General features: G+C 33.9%; 1 protein-coding gene and 2 long non-coding RNA genes across 13 annotated transcripts in view; 1 reads left to right on the top strand and 2 right to left on the bottom strand.

Annotated features, from left to right (window-relative positions):
* atosa (atos homolog A) overlaps positions 1-20,145 on the bottom strand; it is an 80,399-nt gene that overhangs the window by 38,954 nt on the left and 21,300 nt on the right.
* LOC147832910 (uncharacterized) lies at positions 7,679-10,061 on the bottom strand. The gene is made up of 2 exons (XR_015515209.1): positions 8,643-10,061; positions 7,679-8,595 (listed from the first exon to the last, which is right to left on the bottom strand). It is a non-coding gene; the product is annotated as an uncharacterized LOC147832910 (long non-coding RNA).
* The window catches only part of LOC147839795 (uncharacterized), a 218,603-nt gene continuing 206,849 nt past the window's right edge, over positions 8,392-20,145 (top strand). Inside the window, exon 1 of the long non-coding RNA XR_015515202.1 lies at positions 8,392-8,484. This is a non-coding gene — a long non-coding RNA (uncharacterized LOC147839795). The remainder of the gene's footprint in view (positions 8,485-20,145) is intronic.

Genomic DNA, 20,145 nt, shown 5'->3' with positions numbered 1-20,145 from the left:
AAACAACACAAAAACAAAAGCTGTTAAAATGTAACAAAAACAAACAAAACTGGTAAAACATAACAAAAATAAAGCTGTTAAAACATAACACAAAACTTAAACGTAACAAAAACAAACAATACGCCTAAAACACTATAACAAAAGCTGTTAAAACGAAACAAAAACAAACAAAACAGCTAAATATAACACAAAACAAACAAAAAAAACAGTTAAAATGTAACAAAACAAACACCTTGAAATGTAACAAAAAAACAAACAAAACTACTGAAAAAAATTGAAAAACAAACAAAACTGCTGAAACTGAACACAAAAACAAACAAAACTTTTAAAACATAACAAAACAAGCAACTTAAAATGTAACACAAAAACAAACTATACTTAAAACAATACAAAAACAAACAAAACTGCTAAAACGTATAAGTTAAAACAAACAAAACTTTTCAGATGTAACACAAAAACAAACAAAACTGCTAAAACGCAACAAAAACAGTTCAGATGTAAAACAAACAAAACTGCTAAAATGTAAGTGAAAAACAAACAAAACTGTTCAGATGTAACACAAAAACACAAAAAACTAAAATTGTAAAACGTAATGCAAAACCAAACAAAAATGATAAAACGTAACAAAAACAATTAAAATTACTAAAAAAATTTATAAATAAAAAAAATAAACAAAACTGCTAAAACAGAACACAAAAACAAACAAAAATGTTCGAACGTAACACAAAAACAAACACAACTGTTAAAACAACAAAATAAAATAAAAATAAACAAAACTGCTAACAACAAAATAACATACAAATAAACAAAAATGTTAAAAAGGTAACGCAAAAACAAATAAAAATGTTTAAACATAACAAATAAAAAACAAAACTGATAAAAAAACAATTAAAACCCCTAAAAGGCACAACAAACAAACAAAAATTACAAAAAATAAAATGAACAGACATAACAAACCAGACTAACCTAACACAAAAGCAAGATTGTGACAGCAAAACACAACATAAAAAATGAAAACAAATCAGAACATCAAATCAAGCAAAATCATTAGAAAACAACTTTAATACATACCAAAACTAAACTAACATATTAATGAATGAGAAAACAAATACACCATTAATAAAAAACTAGTCAATAACAAAACAACCAAATTTTTCATTTTTTCCATTGGTTCTAGCCAAAATATTTGGCAACAAACATTTTTAGCTTTGCAAGCATGAGATAACAATAGTTGATGTTCTTGTTACACAACTCAATCAGTCCAATCGGTAGTGAATTTTTACATTGTTAATAACACAAAGACCAGACATATTTGCAAGACCATAAGTAGCATCACAACATTCCATTAAATTTGTCACAATAGAATTTAGATCAACGGTTTTAACATGAGCCTCTATTGCAGCAATACTTAAAACAGAGTCTGTGTACACTGTGTTATAAATTTTGCCTGACATTCTGTAATGCAGCCTAACGTTTCAGGCCATATCCCCAAAGGTTTTAATTAACCTAAAGGTTTCATTTCTCCCATTGAAAGTTATATGTCAATCCAGACAATATCAGAAACATCCTAATCACAATCAACCATTGTTTCCCCATGTGCCGTCAATGAGTTATCTGCATCTTTTCATTATCAGCTCTTCTTGTTTGCTACCTAATCTGCTGAGCCGATGCATCGGTGTTCTTTAATTTATGCGTTGTCAGTAGATCACCAGCAACCTTTTCTACTCCTATCGGCACCTTTATGGCATTGCACTCACTCTAATTTGCCCTGGTTCATGTTCGTGACCTGGGGGTGTTTTCACATGCGCTCGCCACATTGAACTATTTGCATATTTTTGCTCTCACATGCCACAGCCTTTGAGTAAGAAGCATGGGTACAGATATGTTGGGTCTAGTTCAGGAAAGGACGGTGTTTCTTATGTAACACAGAGCTATTTCAGGCACTTGTGCACTAACAATAAGTGTTCATGTGCAAATATGAGAAAATGCAACTGTATGCTTACCTACATATACAATGGGGAAAATAAGTATTGAACATGTCACCATTTTCTCCGAAAACATATTTCTAAAGGTGCCATTGACAACGAAAGAACTCCATATATGCAAAGAAAACAAATCTAATTAGTTTACCAATGAAGTTATGTCATAAAATGAAATGGCACAGGGAAAAAGTATTGAACAGATAAAGAAAGGGAGCAGTAGAAAGGTAGTGAAAGCCCAGACAGCAGCTGAAATCTCTCAGTAGTTATTCAGCAAACCTCTGCCCTTCCTGTAAACTAATATTACTGTAGCTCCTTCAGTCCAACATCTACATTAGCAAGAGGATGAAGATGAAATCACGGTGGACATCTCAGCAAGACAATGATCCAAAACACAGCCGAGGAAACTCTCAAATGCTTTCAGAGAAAGAAAATCAAGCTGTAGAGTGGCCCAGCCAATCACCTGACTTGAATCCAATATAAAATACGAAATGAAGATCAGATTTGTTAGACGAGACCCACAGAACCATCAAGATCTGTGAAAAACTCACACCTGAGCATTGAATTAGACTTTATTTTCCATATGAGAAGCAACTTTAAGCTGCCATCACCAAAAAAAGCCTGTTATATAAACTATTAAATAGGGTTTAGTAGCACTTGCTCCTAGTGTCATTCCATTGTTTATATTACACATAACCCATTTTTCAGATCGTTTTTATACTTTTACGTTTGTATTGTTTAAGTTTTTACCAAAATCTGGTTCAGTTATATGTCAACAGCTTCTTTAGAAATACTATTCCCAAGAAAAAAAAAAGTTTTGATTTCATGTGTACTTAAAGATGTTTTAAATTTAGGATGATCATTAAAAGACGTTTACCAGACCTTTGGCTGTTAGGTCACATAACAATGACTTTTTTTTAAAGATTGAAAATACATACTATTAAAAATTTCCAAAAACAATAGTTGATTTAAATTACAAAAACGCCACGAGTACCTTATTTTATATATGTAAACCAGGATATTCCAATGGTAACGAACTCAATGTTTGTGTTTTCCAACAAGTCGATTTTGGCATTTAAATAGAATTTTTGAGTAGTGAATGTAAAAGCAATCAAAAAGCAAGCACAACTCCTTTCTACGTTTTGCGATGAAATCCGACTAAAAAACCAACTGCGCACCATTAATAAGTGTGAACGGAACAAAATACCATTGGCATATTCAGCTCATCATATCTTACAGAAACACCCGTCTTGACCCACATATACTGCAAAACTCTTCTCGCTGTCTGCATAATCAGTCACCATTGTGGGGGTTTGCCTGGTTTCTCCAGCTGTAGATTAACCCGCCACTGCAGGAGAGAGTTAAGCTGTACATTTATATAACCAGCGGCAGCAGAGGAGAGAGAGAGAAAAAAGATTTTAGGGAATTTGTTGTACTGAAATTTCTCTCAACGGCAGCTAGGATCCGAGTGATCGGTGTTCTGTAATTATGAGGACAATTTCATGTTTCATCACCCTTGACTGCAGTCCTGATGACTGGCAGACAGTGAAAGAGAGATAGAGAGCCTGGGAATGTAATGAGATTATAATAAAAGTCTTATAGCTCTTATAATAAATGATCAGATAACATGCCTTCATAACAGGTTACAAAAATCATCCTATAACTTAGAAGTTGTTATTGCTGTAAAAATTTCATGAAAATAATAAGAAAACACTTTTATTTTTTTCCTTCCACAATGCAGTTGTGAGGGTGTAATGGGATTCAATAGATCTCACCGCCTATGGTGGTTGCCAAAGTGGGGGTTGTGGGACAATGGTCGTGGGGGGGTTGGGGGGATAGTTGCTTGGTGATTTCCAAAAAGTTAATTCATTTTATTAAACTATTATAATGACCATATTTTTATAGTAGATAATGGTTTCATTAAAAATCATTTTATTTTATTAAAGTTTTATTTATTTATTTATTTTTCTTCTTCATACTAAAGACACAGCAATATCATCAGATGCAGCAAATTGATTTATTGATTTGCACCACACTGTAAAAAAAAAAAAAAAAAAAGAAAAGTTGTTTCATCTAAAAACACAAGTTTACATGTTTGAATTTGGAAATTTGAGTTTATACACTGAAAAAAAAAAAGAAAAAAGAATCTTTTAATTTACAGTTTCCGTATTTTGTGATTTACAAGTGTTTTACGCTTATTGTGAATTACATTATGGGACCTTAATATCTGCTCTGTCGACTTTTGGTGTTGAAAATTCAACTCTACAGTTTAGCAAAGCGACTTTTATTGACATTTTAGTAGTTTGAAATAACACATAGAGAGTATAAGAAATAATATGTAGAAAGAAGTCTGTAAAATAACAGAAACCAGTCAGGAAATTTATTATTACAGGGTTTTTGTAGCGTAATTTACAACACCAACCCAAACAATATATCACTTTAAACTATGAAAAATGTTAATAAGTCACTTTTTTGACAAATTTAAGGTTAAAATTTGTTGAAGGAAAGGAAAGATCAAGGTTGCGTAATGCTATTCAAAAGCATAAAAAAAACACATGGATCCCAAAATATGGAAAACTGTTTATTTATGGTTATTTTTTTACAGTGTAGCTTTTATGGAACTAAAAGTAAACAAATAAATAAAATAAATCACTATTTTATTGGCCTTTTTAAATTTTTTATCTTAAAATTTAGACTTTACTTCACAGCATTGAGATGAAAACATGAAGATGTTTTTGATTCTCTAAATCCAACCTTTGGTACAAGATTGATTAGCAGGTTGGTATCGTCATATCATTATTTTAGACAAAACAATTCAAGAACAAATAAAAACTTTTTTTATTTTTATTTTTCAAAAGAACATAATGAGAAAAAACAACTAATAATTGCTTATTCAAACATGGCTGTCGGTTATTTTTCCTATAGTCACACTTTTTTTGCACTGCCGGATGAAAGCTCTGATTGTGACGGCTTGTACCTGCTACAAGTGTGTGTTCAAATAGGTTTTATGAGTCCACATGCAGAGCTGGCGCAATAGCAGATTACAGATGACTCCAGCACGGTAAATCTGCTTACAGCCTCAACCAGAGAGATCAGTTTAAACACTCAGTTCTACAGCAACACGTTTCTCTGCATGAGGCCGTGAGAACTGATAAGGCATCTGCGGTCAAAGGTGAACAGCTGAGGTCCACTTTAAATAAAAATACAAAAAAAAAACTGACCTTCAGCAGCATAAAACCAGCATCCGAGACTCACCTGGTTATATATTGAATTATTATGAGTTGGTTGCCAGTGCACAGTTAACAAATGGCAGAATTTTTAATGGTTGTGTTCAGTTAAGTGTGTTTTTGAAGATTCAAACAGGCCCTAAAGCAAACTTTCCAGTGATGTTTGATCATATGCTCAAATAAACAATTTTGAACACCTATTGGTCTGTGGTTATTATGTCATAGATGGGTGTGGCTATGAGGCTCCAGCTTCTTTGACATGTAAATCTTCTTTGGTTCTTGCAGCTTTAACTGAAAGCGATTGGCCAATCACTATTTTTTTCTGCCAAGGACCAATAAAATGACTGTCTAACAAGTACCAATAATAACCAAACTATCACACTATCTATTTTATGAGAAAAATATAACATTGATGTCCTCATAGTATTGTATGGTATTAGTGTATGGTATTGACACTAGGTTTCCATCCTAAACTTAAGTGAATCTTTTCAAAGTTTGCAAAAATAAATAAACATTTTTTTTTAAATCCCATATGCAAATTAGCTGCATTTCCATCAAGTTCCATCCAAGAGTGGCTGGCTGTAGTATTGGTAACCAAGTTACCAAAAGTAAACAAAGCAAGCATGATGAAAACAGCTGATGGGTCACATACTGTAGGTATAATGTTCTCTACGTCAGTTTACTTGGAAAGTATGTTTCTATCTCCCATTATTTGCATTAACCCTTTTTCACACAAGTCTAAAACTACCTCAAGCAAGCATTTTATTTAACGAATAAAATGTTTTAAATTTACAGTACGGCTGCACAATTAATAATAATAATAAATAAAAGATCGCAATCTTGATTCGACCCTAAACACAATCTTAACTCACATTGTAAAAAAAATCTGTTATTTTATTTTTTTGGGGTTTTTTTCCCCCTCTAGCTGGGGTGGTGGAAAAAAAAAATAACACCAGTTAAATTACAGACATTAACCATAAAATAACTATCGTTAAATTACAGATATTTACCGTAAAATAACAGTCGTTAAATTACAGACATTTGCCGTAAAATAACGGTCATTAAATTACAAAAAATTACAGTAAAATAACGATAGTTAAATTACAGACATATACCGTAAAAAAACGATTGTTAAATTACAGACATTTACCGTAAAATAACAGTCGTTAAATTACAGACATTTGCCGTAAAATAACAGTCGTTAAATTACAGACATTTGCCGTAAAATAATGGTCATTAAATTACAAAAAATTACGGTAAAATAACGATAGTTAAATTACAGACATATACCGTAAAAAAAGATTGTTAAATTACAGACATTTACCGTAAAATAACAGTCGTTAAATTACAGACATTTACCGTAAAATAACGGGCATTAAATTACAGACATTTACCATAAAATAACGGCTGTTAAATTATACACATTTGATGTAAAATAATGGATGTTAAATTACAGAACTTTCTTAAATTTTCTGGTAAATTTCTGACAAGCATTTGATTGTTTTGTCTTTCATAGTGAACACAGAGTGTTGTGCATGAGAATAAATGTTTAGAAGTGTAAGTAAAACTACACTAGCCTATAATGTTGAATGTAATGCATGAGGGAATCCAATAATGACAAATGTCTTATTCGCCAATATTTCTGGGTTATCCATTAAAGAACATACACTAATCATGAAACCCCCAAACCAATCTTCTAAAGTGTTTATTTTGTGTACATTTTTAAATACATTTTCAGAAATGTACTAAGTAGGTGTGATCAAACTTTTGAGTTATCATGGAAAACTAAACGCCTAAAAACTTTAGACATGATAATTATTTTTGTAATGAATATGTTCTATTCATGTATTTAAAAAATCCATCTACACAGTCACAAAAAATCATGTCTTGTATGTTTAGACAAACTTTCGTAGGCATATATATATTTTTTTTAAATGTATTGCTTTGCTTAACTAAATCGCTTCATATAATTAGAACACCTTCATTAATTTTTTTAAATCCTTGTAGTGAAAAAAATATTTATTGTGTCATATTTCTTAAACTATTTTGAATTATTGTCTGTTTAGTCAATGTGATTCCTTTACAGGGATAGTTCACCCAAACATGTACATTTACTCACTATTTCTGACTCTCAAGTTGTTCCAAGCATTTATGAGTTCCTTTTTTCTGTTGAAGAGAAAAGGATATATTTTGAAGAATGTTAAAGACTGTCAAAAATTGATATCCAAAACAAATATTATGATATTCAACAGCTACAAGATTTCCGACATTATGTTGTGTTCAACAGTAAAAATAAACTCAAATAGGATTATGATTTTGATTGAACTATCCCTTTAAATGTAAAAAAAAAAAAAAACTCGTTCAATGCTAGTTTTTCATAGAAAACCAATCTATTTGCTATATTTCCAGCCCTAGCACATTTCCTTTCATCTGACACCACCATTCCATTGAGACAAAAAAAAACACACTCACACATGTGACTTAAAGCAGGATCCACACTCAGCCGATGCACATGTCCCAGTGACCTAAAAACACCACTCACGTTGTCTAATTAATATAATTGCACCATTTATTGGTTCTATCCCATGCTGCCTACAGCAAATCCCATCTCTATCAGCTGTGAAAGATTGAACATGGGTACTTTGGCACCCACAAACACACACAAGTACAGCACACATATTTGTTTGCCAGACTCAAACAGAAGGTCATCCTGCTCACTACAGGTCTCTGTGTTCATCCACAACCATAAACTCTTGCAACACAAGTATCCGGGCGTTCTAAAATTGGGGTCAATCATCACTTGTCAATTGGACGTCCAGCCCATCACACAAAAGCATGCCATTTGATTCGTGTTCATACTGTTCTAGAGGATATGGAATAATTGTTTTTACCAATATTGCTGTTTTTATAGAATTTACTACAACAAAAAACTATTACTACTACAACCACTACTACAACCCATAGACTGTAAAAGATATAGATGTATTATCAGTGTTGTCATGCTTAAGCCTGATTTATACTTCTGCGTCAAGTGACCGGCGTAACCCACGGCGCAGACAACACGCGTGGCTGTGCATTTATACTTCTGCGCGCTGTCTCTGTTGGTCTGCACTAACACTTCCGAAACGCTAGTTGGCAGTGAGGTGTTAATGTTCCTCTGTGTCGAGTTTCTTCTCTGCTTTTTTGCTTTTCCTGAACACTTCCGGGTTGTACAAGTGACTCAAACTCGCTCATTTTGAGGCAGGAACCGGCGGACGTGCAACAACTTTAACTATGAGGTAAACACAAAACAAAACTTTCCATCCGGAGCTCCTTCACGGGACTCCACACTTGTAAACAATCGCTCGCGCCATTCGCGCGGCTCTCGGTCCCGCCCAGACTCGTCAGCGCTACCAAGCCGACCAATCAGAGAGCTTACGCTACGCGTTGTTGCGACGTGTAGTTACATTTTTTGAGAGGTGAACGTCAGTGACGGCGATGGCCACGGCGAAGGGCTATGCGTCAGCGCCGTAGCATACGCCGGCGTTTGACGCAGAAGTATAAATCAGCCTTCAGGTTTCTAAAGAGCGACAACAGTCATCTTGCACGTCATCCCACCAACCGGAGGTTACCAAAAAAGGGCAAAGAGGCGGAGCGTGAGTGTGAGCGGAGCTACTAATGCCTGCTAGCATTTTGCTTAGGCAGCTTTTCTTTGGAAGAAACGCTTGACATTTCATTGCCAGCGACTCGTTCGTGTAGTGACTACTACAGTGCTTAGTTGTGTACTATATGAAAAAATTCAGATTGTTTTTTAAACACTGTTGTAATACATTAAGCCACTAAGTATTGTTTTTATGACGTTTTTAAATGCAAATTACTTCCAAAAATCTCAAATATAGTTTGTGTCAGTAAAAGCAAGGCTATTTATAAAAACCAGGCACTGTATGAAAACATTTTTAGATGACCATTCTATAGCCTACAGCTAATCAATCTATCAGATTCTGGAGTGCATCCATGTTCTAAAAAAAATATTATAAATGATACATTATCTTAAACACATTTATAGATACAAGTGTAAAATTTCACTGACCTGTGAAATGGAGGTCACTTGAATGGTTTGTGAAAACAATTAAGTGCACAGCAAGCCATATTATCCGATAATTGTATGAAATAATTCCAAAAAGCGTTTATAAAATACAATGTATATGCCAGTTCAGTGGCTAATCAGCCAGAATCAGCTGAGGTGACGTGAAGGCAAACAGTGAGACCTAGCTGTCACTCCACACCTTTAATTATGCAGACTTAATGCAACTTAATATAAACGAAACTGATGAGTTCTAAAAAAAAAAAAAAAAAGTCACCCCCTCAAAGATGTCATGAAGTGTAATATTAGCTATATACACCAAAATTGTTTTTTGTAGCAGACTGTAAACACCTTTTTTCTGATGTAGAGTTGGCCTATTTAACATGGGGGTCATTAGAAATGTGCCCTATTATGGAGGCAGGTTGACAGAATTTCGTAGAATTGCAGTTGCTTCCGTTTTAGCTTCACGAGGGAGATGATGACGACTACAAATACTACTACAACTACTATAAATATTATTATTATTGCTAAAATCCAGCATTTTTCCAGTTATATTTTTAAAAACTCTACAAATATTAGCTTTAAATACAAATCAACAAAAGTATATATTTTAAAATGAACAAATATATATATATTTTTATATTAACACGCACTGATTATAATTTAGCCCAAAAATTTCACATAATAATTATTATTTGTAAAGAATGATGTGAAAGTTATGACTGAAGTATTGTATGTGAAATATATTGATTTAATTTCTTTTAATATCTTTATTACCTTTATTTTTACTGGAATAATTTACATTTAAATTGCAAATTAAAAGGGGAAAAATTTATATATATATATATATATATATATATATATATATATATATATATATATATATATATATATATATATATATATATACACACACACACACACACACATTAATCGAAAAAAGATAGTAATCTCGATTCTACCCCCTAACCAATTAATCCAGCATTTCTACGATTCTGCCGTCATCATATTTTCAAGTTCAGGAGAGAAGCAAAGGTCGCCCCACAAATCTTTACATCGTTTTCTTCTTTAAATGGTGTTAAAATTGTCACTGTATTCATAAGGTATAATTCACCCAAAAATGTAATTTCTGTCTAAATTCAACGTTAATGACATATTCGTGGCCGCAAAATCCCACGTGACGTGAGCTGACGATGAGCTGTTACCACAGAGTGGGCGGCGCGCGCCTGTGAATGGTGTCTAGATAAGTGAACAAAACTTGCTGTGAATTACAAGTACTAAAGTTGTAAATAACATTTAATTTGTAGCACAAACCGATCCTTTCGGAGTATGAACTGCACTTAGAAGTGAAAATAAAACCGAAAATGGTTTCTTTCATAGCAACACAAAGTGTTGTGCATAGGAAAAAATGTTTAACAGTGTCAGTATAAGTACTCTAGCCTATATAATGTTGAGTACAATGCAAGAGGGAATCTGATGATGACAAATGTTTCATTTTACCAGTTAAATAAAATGGTCTAATAATGCAAGCATATGTCTCAAACAGAATTATTCATCTTCAGAATTATGAATAGTTGTATGAATATTTTATTGAATATAATTTATTTATATACACAATATATCCCCAAATTCCTGTTTAGGCATATTTTACATTTCAAATCACAGGACAGCATAAAACACATAAAACAGACATTTTTGAAGTCAGAATGTAATGTTCCCCAACACTGACCCTGGCAAATAATAAATAAGCACAAATATATACACAGGTACATGTGTATAATGAATCACAAATGTGTACAAAACACACAAACACTTACACCAAAACCTTGGCACACAAACACACAGCTCTGGTATTGACTGTCACAGCTGGGTTTTGGGGGTTAAGAATCTATATTGGTCTTGTCAGGACATTTTGGTGTGGGTGAAGAGGAGTTCACTGCCTGATTTGGTAACACACATCACACACCTACAGCTCTATATCAAACCCTACAGCTCTATATGGAGATTCAACAGGATTCAAACAACTACGCACAGATGGAGTAGAGCTGAAATGGGCAATCAGAAGATACTTTTATTATGGACCTCCAAAAGAACACAAAAAAAAAAAAACAAGAATGTACAGTCCACCCTATAAAATAATGCATTATCAAAATGTCAGACAAAAATTCTGGGTTCCACACAATTGATTTGATTTGTCTTGGGACAACATGAAGAAATTAAGTTAACTTTTCACAAATTTAAGTAGATTGAGAATAAAACAATTAAGTTTTCCCCCCAATAAACTGAAGAATTGTGTCGTTTAAAATTAGCTTGAAAGTTGAATGTTGAAATCAGGTTAAAATAAGTTAAATTAACATAAAAAGAGATTGTGATGACTTTTTGATAATAAAATTGCAAGTTAGTCAGGTTTTAACTGAATTCTTTTAAGTTATACAATTTTTAACTTGGGCAACATGCACACATAAGCATGCGGTCTTTCGCGCTGCTAAGTAATAATTGTTTATCTCGATTAATGGTTTTCCATAATCGTTAGAAGCTAATATCGAAATCGGATTTTCGATTAATTGCACAGCCCTACGACTATGAGCAAGGCAGGCGATGTAAGGTCACGGTGATTACTCGACGCAGAATTGTAAACCAGCCGTAAGGGTTATGACTTTATAAAATATGATTTACAGGTATTCAAAGTCTAATCTTGAAATCTCAATAGAAGCTTTTATTGTAAATATGATGCAACAATATGACATCTAATTTGAATGGTCAGACTGCTATGGCCATTCAGCTACACAGAATTCTGGTAATTCCAGTATCAAGTTAAAATGATTTTAAAAGTTAACTTGATTCAACCTTTATATTTAGGCCAATTTTTCAGTGCACTTTGCATCCAAGTAATGCATTTCAAAGTGAAACTTGATTTCAGAGACATTAAGTAAGTCTAAATGTCTCATTTACATCCTGGGACATTTACGTCGACCAAGCTGGGATTGGTTTTGAACCTAAAAATCACATCAAACCATGAAACTGAGCCTTTGTTCTTTGCAGCACATGGCATATCTTCATTCTCTGAGGGATGTTGTGAGGAATGGTGTTCTTAAAAAGCAGAACAGACATTTGTCTTTCTAAATGTCTCCGTGATGCAAGTGACTTTAGTCAATACTGCATTTATTGGCCAAACAGAAACACAGAAATCTGTCAAGTAGAGATAAAAAAGAAGGGAGGGAGCAGAAGAAGTGGATGATGTCAGTGTTAGTGTGAGTGGAGAACCGATGAGCAGTACTGCAGTGTGTGTGTGTGTCACCCATGGGAGACGTTAAAGGATGCTGGCACTAATCTGAATGGCACAAAGTGGCACTGCTTTCGACTTCACTGACCTTTAGATATAAAAGAACATTTTAAATGAAGTCATTTGTCTGAAGACCATTGCTAATAAATGTTCTAGATGCATTTAGATGGGCGGTCAGACAGCGAGGGCCTTTTAAGAGTCTGGATGCCAGGGTCTGAAGGGCAATCGGGTTACAGAGAAATTGTCTCTCCAAAACCTACAGCTATGATGGAAGACTTTTGGCCAGTTGCACAAAGTGCTCAATAGTAGTCTTAATTAGCCATATATTTTTAACCCTTTAAAAGACTGCTTGTAAATATTTAAATTCAGTTCCCGAAAAGGTAGATTGGGTTGGTAATGCGATTGGCTGCTGGATGTTATTAAAACTAATTTTGCTTAGTTTATGCAACTAGACACCATTCAACATTACATAGCCACTTACTGTAAAAGTAAAAAAAAAACTACAATAACAATAATAAAAACGTATGCGCGTTTATAACTGGTACTAGCTCTGGAATGCAAACATTTATTGTAATATGTATGAAGTACATATATAGATTTAATTTACCTCCACTAGGTAAGATTATGGGTTCAATTTCCCAGCATAATTAAACAAAAAATAAGTGTACATCAAAAATTAGAACGCAAAACTAAATACAAAGCTATTAGGATTCAGAAACACAGTTATGGGTTAAAACATAAGCTTGAATTAAAAATGTTAACACATTTAAAACGATATTGCGCAAAACTGAAATTTGAATTCAACATTTAACAGTTTCTATTTCAATTAAAAAAATAAAAAATAAACATTTTGGAGTACAAGGGGTTGAGTAAATTATCAGGTAAATTTACATTCTGGAAGTAAAGACAACCAAGGCTCATTCTGAAAACGTACCGCTATATACATTTCTTGGGCTGTTGACTAACTTACTGACCATTCAACTGACCCACCCTCCACCTTCCCTAAACCCAACCAATAGTGTTTTTAAAAGCACCGATCGACCTGCCAAACCACTTCCCTAAACCCAACAGACAGTTTTAAAAAAGCAATCTAGAAAAAAAAAAATCCCTCACCCGATTTTTACCATGTTTTCAGATTTTACCACATTCTAATCCTGTTATTTACTGGTTTATTTTATTTTTTGGCTTATGTTTTTGTCTTACCTGCTTTCTGGAACTGTTTTTTTTTTTTGCCGGACTCGAAATACCGTTGTCGTAGCCAACTCCTCCTGGTGAGCTACTGGACAAACTGGTAACAGTGGAAAAGCCCTCCATACTGAGGTAAGCGGTCAGCTGTTAAGCGCAAAAAGGAATGCCGTTATACAGCCCCGTAGCATTCGTTTAAAGAGGCATGCAGTTATACGTACTACTGGCTACATAATTTGCAACCTCCAGAAATGTATAAAAGGCTATGTTTTCAGAATCAGTCTATGTTGCGTAAAGAACCAATCGTTAAAGAAACCACGTAACAATTATAGTTTTTTTCTAGATTTACAATTTATAGTTACCTGTTCGAGTTTTTTCTGCAAACTACAGATTATATTGCCTATAACGTTTTGAAGATTTAAAATTTATTAGCATAAAATAACAGAAAGATGCTAAAATATAAATTAGTTTGATATGAATTGTACAGAAGCATAAATAAATTCCATAAAAAAATGACAAAATCTGAATTCGTATGCAGGTAAAACATAAACAATGTCCATGTTATTGTTTTGAAACGGCATGAATATCTCAAATGTTACAAATAACAAGCATCAATGTCAAAAACGTCAATTTCTCGTAGCATAATTTGGAGAGATGCTGATTAAAGGCCTGGTGGCATCATGGTATATTTTGGCTGAGGCTGGACAAAAATGGAAATAGAAGGAGAGACGAGATGGTAGACAGACAGGTCAACCTCACTAGCTGATCTAAATGCATCCCTATAATTACCTCCTGTAACAGGCCGTGAATAGAAGCCGACCACACCATGATGTACTTCACAGCAGTCTCAGAGACAGAGCAGCGCTTTTATAAACCCTTGCTGTCTACTGCCTACACGCGCAGCTACCTTCAAAGGCAGCATGAACTGCACAAGTGACTGTAACGTGCAGCAAGTGTGCGCACCACAAAAATAGCACACCTCACATGAGCCATGCAGAAAATTAGACTCACAGCTTAAGAGATTTGTCACTTTACACTTGTATCTACACACCCAGCAAACAAACATTAGTCACTACAGAATATAAATGGGGTATTTCCACAGCTAGTGTTTTACAGCCAATGACAAACTTCCGGTGAAATGTTTATGCGACTATTTTCAATATAGGGTCCCTTTTACAGCGTTGATGTTGTAAAGTAAATAAGATACAATCAGTTAAATAGACTTAAACATTTATTTAGTTGTTCAAGCGTAAAATGAGATGAAAGACTGTGTAAACGCAAACGCAAGTGCTAGTAGCACTATGCAGAAACACTATTGAAAATACTGTGGTAAAATAAATTTTCATATTTTAACACTTTTATTGTATTTAATTAGCATATACCGCTACCTAAACACTAAACGTAACTCTCAAGGTAATGTAAAAATACTGTTATTGGACAGTGTCAAAAAAATGATGCTATATTGATGCAAGTATTCTCAGCTGTATCCGATCTAGGCTTCACCCTCTCCTGTAGCACGGTAAAAGTATCGCGGCTTGATGGGATACAGCTGAGGATGCGTCAATATAGTATCATTTTTGTGACATTGTGCAACAAATAATATTTTTTACATTATTGTAAAAGTTGGGTTTTAGTGTTGAGGTACGGATGCATGCTAATAAAATACAATTAATGTGTAATTTAATAAATTATATAAATATTTCTAGTTAACTTCCAAAGTTGCTGCATTTACATCATGTTTATTCAAAATTTTCTTCCGAAATACATGCAGGTAAGCAACTGTTTATCTGTGAGAGGAATAAAGAAAATATTCTAGAAACATAAACAGTGTGTATCTTATGTGAATAAAGCACATTGTCCAGGTACAGTATATAAATTAATAAAACTTATTGCCATCTCCATAGACATTCATGTGTGTTTTACAAATCTTAAATGGTAAGTTTTGCTTGTAGTTATGTGTATTTGAATGTCTGAAACTTAAAATAAATGTTATTTGTTTGTAAGCACGGACAACTTGTACTTTTGGACAAGCGCTGCACACCTCTATCTGTGCCTCAGCGCGTGCCATCAAATTTGAATTTTAGCAGTTGATGACGTGCGCTCTGAACATTCTAATCACACTGGTGTGATAATATGCTTCAGGGACCAGCCAAGGCAAATCACACCGATGTAATCGTACATGTGAAAGGGTTAAAGCATGAAAATAAAATTTAAAACAGTGCTTCTTATCTGGTCTGAGACCCAATTTATATCGTATATCAATTAGGCTGTGAAGATCAATGAAGATCATTAAATAAATCAGATATTAAACGTACCAATTTTATAATGGAAGAAATTCACAGGAAGCTCTTGGGCTGGATGATTGAAAATTTGCGTGCATTTACTCTATTGGCAATTTTCCTTTTTTATATGGAATAAAGCAGTATTACTTATAAAAAAAAGAAAAAAAGAGATATCAAAATAAATAAGACACATTTTTATATTTCATCTGAATTATGTAATAACATTTGCATATATTCACAAAGTTGATTCTAAAAGACTTTTAATATTTCAAATCTGGAAAACTTTGAGCAAGTAATGTTATTGATGTTTTTATGATTATTAATGTTTATGCTTGGTCATTAGCCTTTACTACTTTTTTTTTTTTTTTTACATAATTTTACCTAAAATATACATTTAATTTGAAAAATCTTTTATTCGTCTTTATGTTGCTTCAGTCATAAATGATTTTTTTTCTTATGTAAAAAAAAAAGAAAACAAAAGAGGTAATTCTGAAGTTCTTAAGTAACCAGTCCTTTTCAGTGACTATTGATTTCCAAAATGTATTTTTGCTCTACAGATGTTCCAAAGAAAGACATTATGTAGTTATGTATGTAGTTAATTACATAAAAGCGATTAAATGAGACTAAAATGTCTATTTTATCTCTTCTATTTTATTTAATATTGTGTGCTAGGTTTTTTAAAGGTCCCATGAAATTAAAGTTTTTTAGATGTTAGTATTAGTATTGTTAGGTTTTAGGATAGCTAGTGTGCACCAAAACAGTGACACAATTTGCGTTTAGGAGATGTAAAGCTTTGTTGTTTACACCTAAATCGCAGGTGTCAAACTCAATTCCCGGAGAGCTGCAGCTCTGCACAGTTTAGTTCCAACCGTAATTAAACACACATGATCAAACTAATTGAGTGCTTTAGGCTTGTTTGATACCTACAAATAGGTGTGTTGATGCAGGGCTGGAACTAAACTCCACAAGGCTGCAGTCCTGCAGGAACTGAGTTTGACACCCCTGGCCTAAATGGATCAACGATTTTATTCCTGTCACCTTATACTTCAGTTGCTCATTAAAACATGACCAATCGAATGCTCTCTAGTATCCGACATGCCCCATCCCCTTCAAGACACTTCACATTTGATGCACTTGAGCTCAACTGCTCTCGCTGGCAGAGAGAGATGATAAAACAAAGCACTATTGGCTGTTTTTTAAAGGGGAGGAGCTACATTATGTCCCACCCTCTCTTTGTGTTTTGGTTGAGATTACATCAAACATTGAATACAAAATGCACATTTCAAAGCACTTCATTGGATCTTTAAGTTAAGAGTAACAAGCTGTTCCAGTTTATCCACATGACAACACAAAATAAATTGATTGAATATATGTTTAATCTTGTTTCTAGTCCAAATATCAAAAAGCATGTAGATAAGCAAAACATATTGTCTTATTTTAAGAATTTGTTAGATTTTTTTTGTCTTGTATAGTCCAAATATCTTTGTAAGGAAAGCATTTTTAACATTTTTTTTTATATGTTATATGTTCAACAACTGACTGTTTGTTTCACAGAATTCTTACATGATGGGAATCCTACTTTGAATTTGTTTAAAAGCTAATAGCTAGCATAAATATGCTCTATGGATTATCCTGAATTGCTGCCTAGGTAGGCAGCTGGATACGTTTTGGGACAGATCTAGAGTGTGTGGATGTCAGTGTGTTGTAATTGTGAGGGCATTTTTCCCATGGGCTGCCATGGCGTCTTTGTTCTCTGTTGTAAATACAAAGAGACTTTATCCATTGAGGCTTCTGAACTCTCTCCACGCCTGCTTTTCACCAATTCACCCTGTACACTGAATCCTACACAAATATCAAAAGCCTAGCAACTATTTACTTTGCCTTACTTCTCATGGGAGACGAAATGTAGTCTTCTGTTTTTGTTTGTCGTTTGCCATCTGCCATAAAGATCCCGCCTTGTCCCATTTTTTTGCTGAGAAAACTAAAATAAAATCTCCTAGCAAATGGTAAAAATCACCTCAAGTCCTGCATTAGGAACTTTACCCCTCAGATTTACCTCAGTAAACTTTCCTCTCAGAGTTCAGTGGGGGCAGACTCTAAACTCACATAGCAACAAGCCCAGCGCTGTGATTGGACGGTGGCTTTCAGCCAAGCCGTGAATACGGTTTCCTGTCTGTGGGCCAGAAAGAGAGTATCAGTGTGTGAGAGAGCAAACACACACTCTGTTTTGGGGAGATTTAGAGGCTTTGCGTAGATGATTGCAACCCAATGGCTTTTCAATATATACTCTGAGCGCATATGTTCAACTTTTGGGTGTGGGCTAGAGTGAAGCTGGAAAAACTTCATATAAACACATCAAAACACATGACTACAATTTACTGTGTAGTTATACGAAGTTGAAAACAATTTGTTCTCTAGCATAGCCGTTTAAACTGAGCTTTTAATCATTTTCCCAAACAGTCGTTAGGGATGTTATGTAAAGGGTTCTGAGGGCTGCATAATTTCATTTACATAATTGAACAATTTTGTGGATCAGGGAACAGTCAGACTCGGTACACAATATGAAACTCAAAGACCTCCACTCAGAGGTAATCTTAAAAATATTACACAAATATTTTACCCCCCCCCCAAAAATGACATAGCCTCGGGTTATTCTAAACCCATTTTATTTTACTTCTTCAATGGAACACAAGTTTAACAAAATCACTGAAATAAATAGCGGTGTAATTACAGTTTTTGCATTGCTAAAATTGGCAAACAGTTAATACATAGAAATACACCAAGGAAAAGAAGTATTAAACAATTTTTATTTTTTTTCTTGGGAATGCAATTTCCAAAGAAGCTGTTAACATTGGATTAAACCTGATTTTGATAAAAACCCAAACAATACAAACGCTAAAAATCTAATCTGATGTATTTTCCATTGGATTCAAGTCAGGTGATCTGATGCCATTCTACAGTTTGATTTGCTTTCTCTGAAACCATTTGAGAGTTTCCTTGCCTGTGTTTTGAATTACTGTCTTGCTGAAATGTTCACTCTGGTTCCATCTTCATCATCCTTGTAATGTAGATGTTAGAGACTGAAGCAGCAAATATTTATTTACAATGACGAAGGGTTGATAAATAACAACTGACAGATTTCAGCTGCTGTCTGGTCTTTCACAGCCTTTCTACAGCTCCCTTTCTTTATGTGTTCAATACTTTTCTCCTGTGCCATTTCATTGTATTGCATTTAACTTTATTCATAAACTAAGTCGATTTGTTTTTTTTTGGATAGGATGTTTTGGGTTGCTATCAACATCCGGTGAAGATTTCAAGTCAACAGCACCTTTATAAATATGTATTCGGATAAAAATGGGTTCAAAACTTATTTTCTGTGCTGTAAATAGCAAGTAATACAAATCTACAAAAACACAAACTTGTTTGGTCTAGAAGAATGTGTGCAAAAACTTGACAACCAAAACAGCAATGGAATACATTTTTTTTTAAATGTGAAGAAAGAAAAAAAAAACTACAAATTGTAGTGCTTTGTGGTGCAAATTACCATAAACCTAGCACACAGACATCTTTTTTTTATAAAGTAATCTCTGTCTAATGTTAAATTTATGAAATGGACCAACCTAAAAAGTAGTCCAAAAGAAGATGTGTCTTTTGAGTATATGGAAGAAACCGGCGTAAACATTGTTCGAACCATTTCCTTCTGTGTTCCATTGAAGAAAGATAAGCAAATGATGGTCATTTCTGTTTTTTTGGATGAACTATCCCTCTAAGGACAAGAATGTAAGCTCATGTAATGGAGTTTTGCCAGAGCTATAACAGTCTCCACAAAGGCAGGAATCTGAAAAACAATCCTGGACCACAAACATATTATGTGTAACACATGTAAAGCTCCAGCTGACTGCATTTTAACTGTATTAAACATTATACTGTGTTTAGATGGTGAACTTGAGTCAGTGAGGTCAACCGTGGTGTGTAAAGACGCTTTAATGAAACCTCGTTTGCCCGTTTCGACTGTGAATGGATGTGTGAATGCATGTAAGGAAAAGAATGGATTGCGTTAAAAACGTGAGGTGAGAAAGAGACACTGGAGCGTCACAGTTTTGTGTGAGTCGCCACAATGAATCAC

This window comes from Danio rerio, chromosome 18 (assembly GCF_052040795.2).
Source record: "Danio rerio strain M-AB ecotype USA chromosome 18, GRCz13ab, whole genome shotgun sequence".
NCBI classification, from domain to species: Eukaryota; Metazoa; Chordata; class Actinopteri; order Cypriniformes; family Danionidae; genus Danio; species Danio rerio.
The sequence above is the reverse complement of the archived record's forward strand: the minus strand, read 5'-3'. Positions and strand labels throughout refer to the sequence as shown.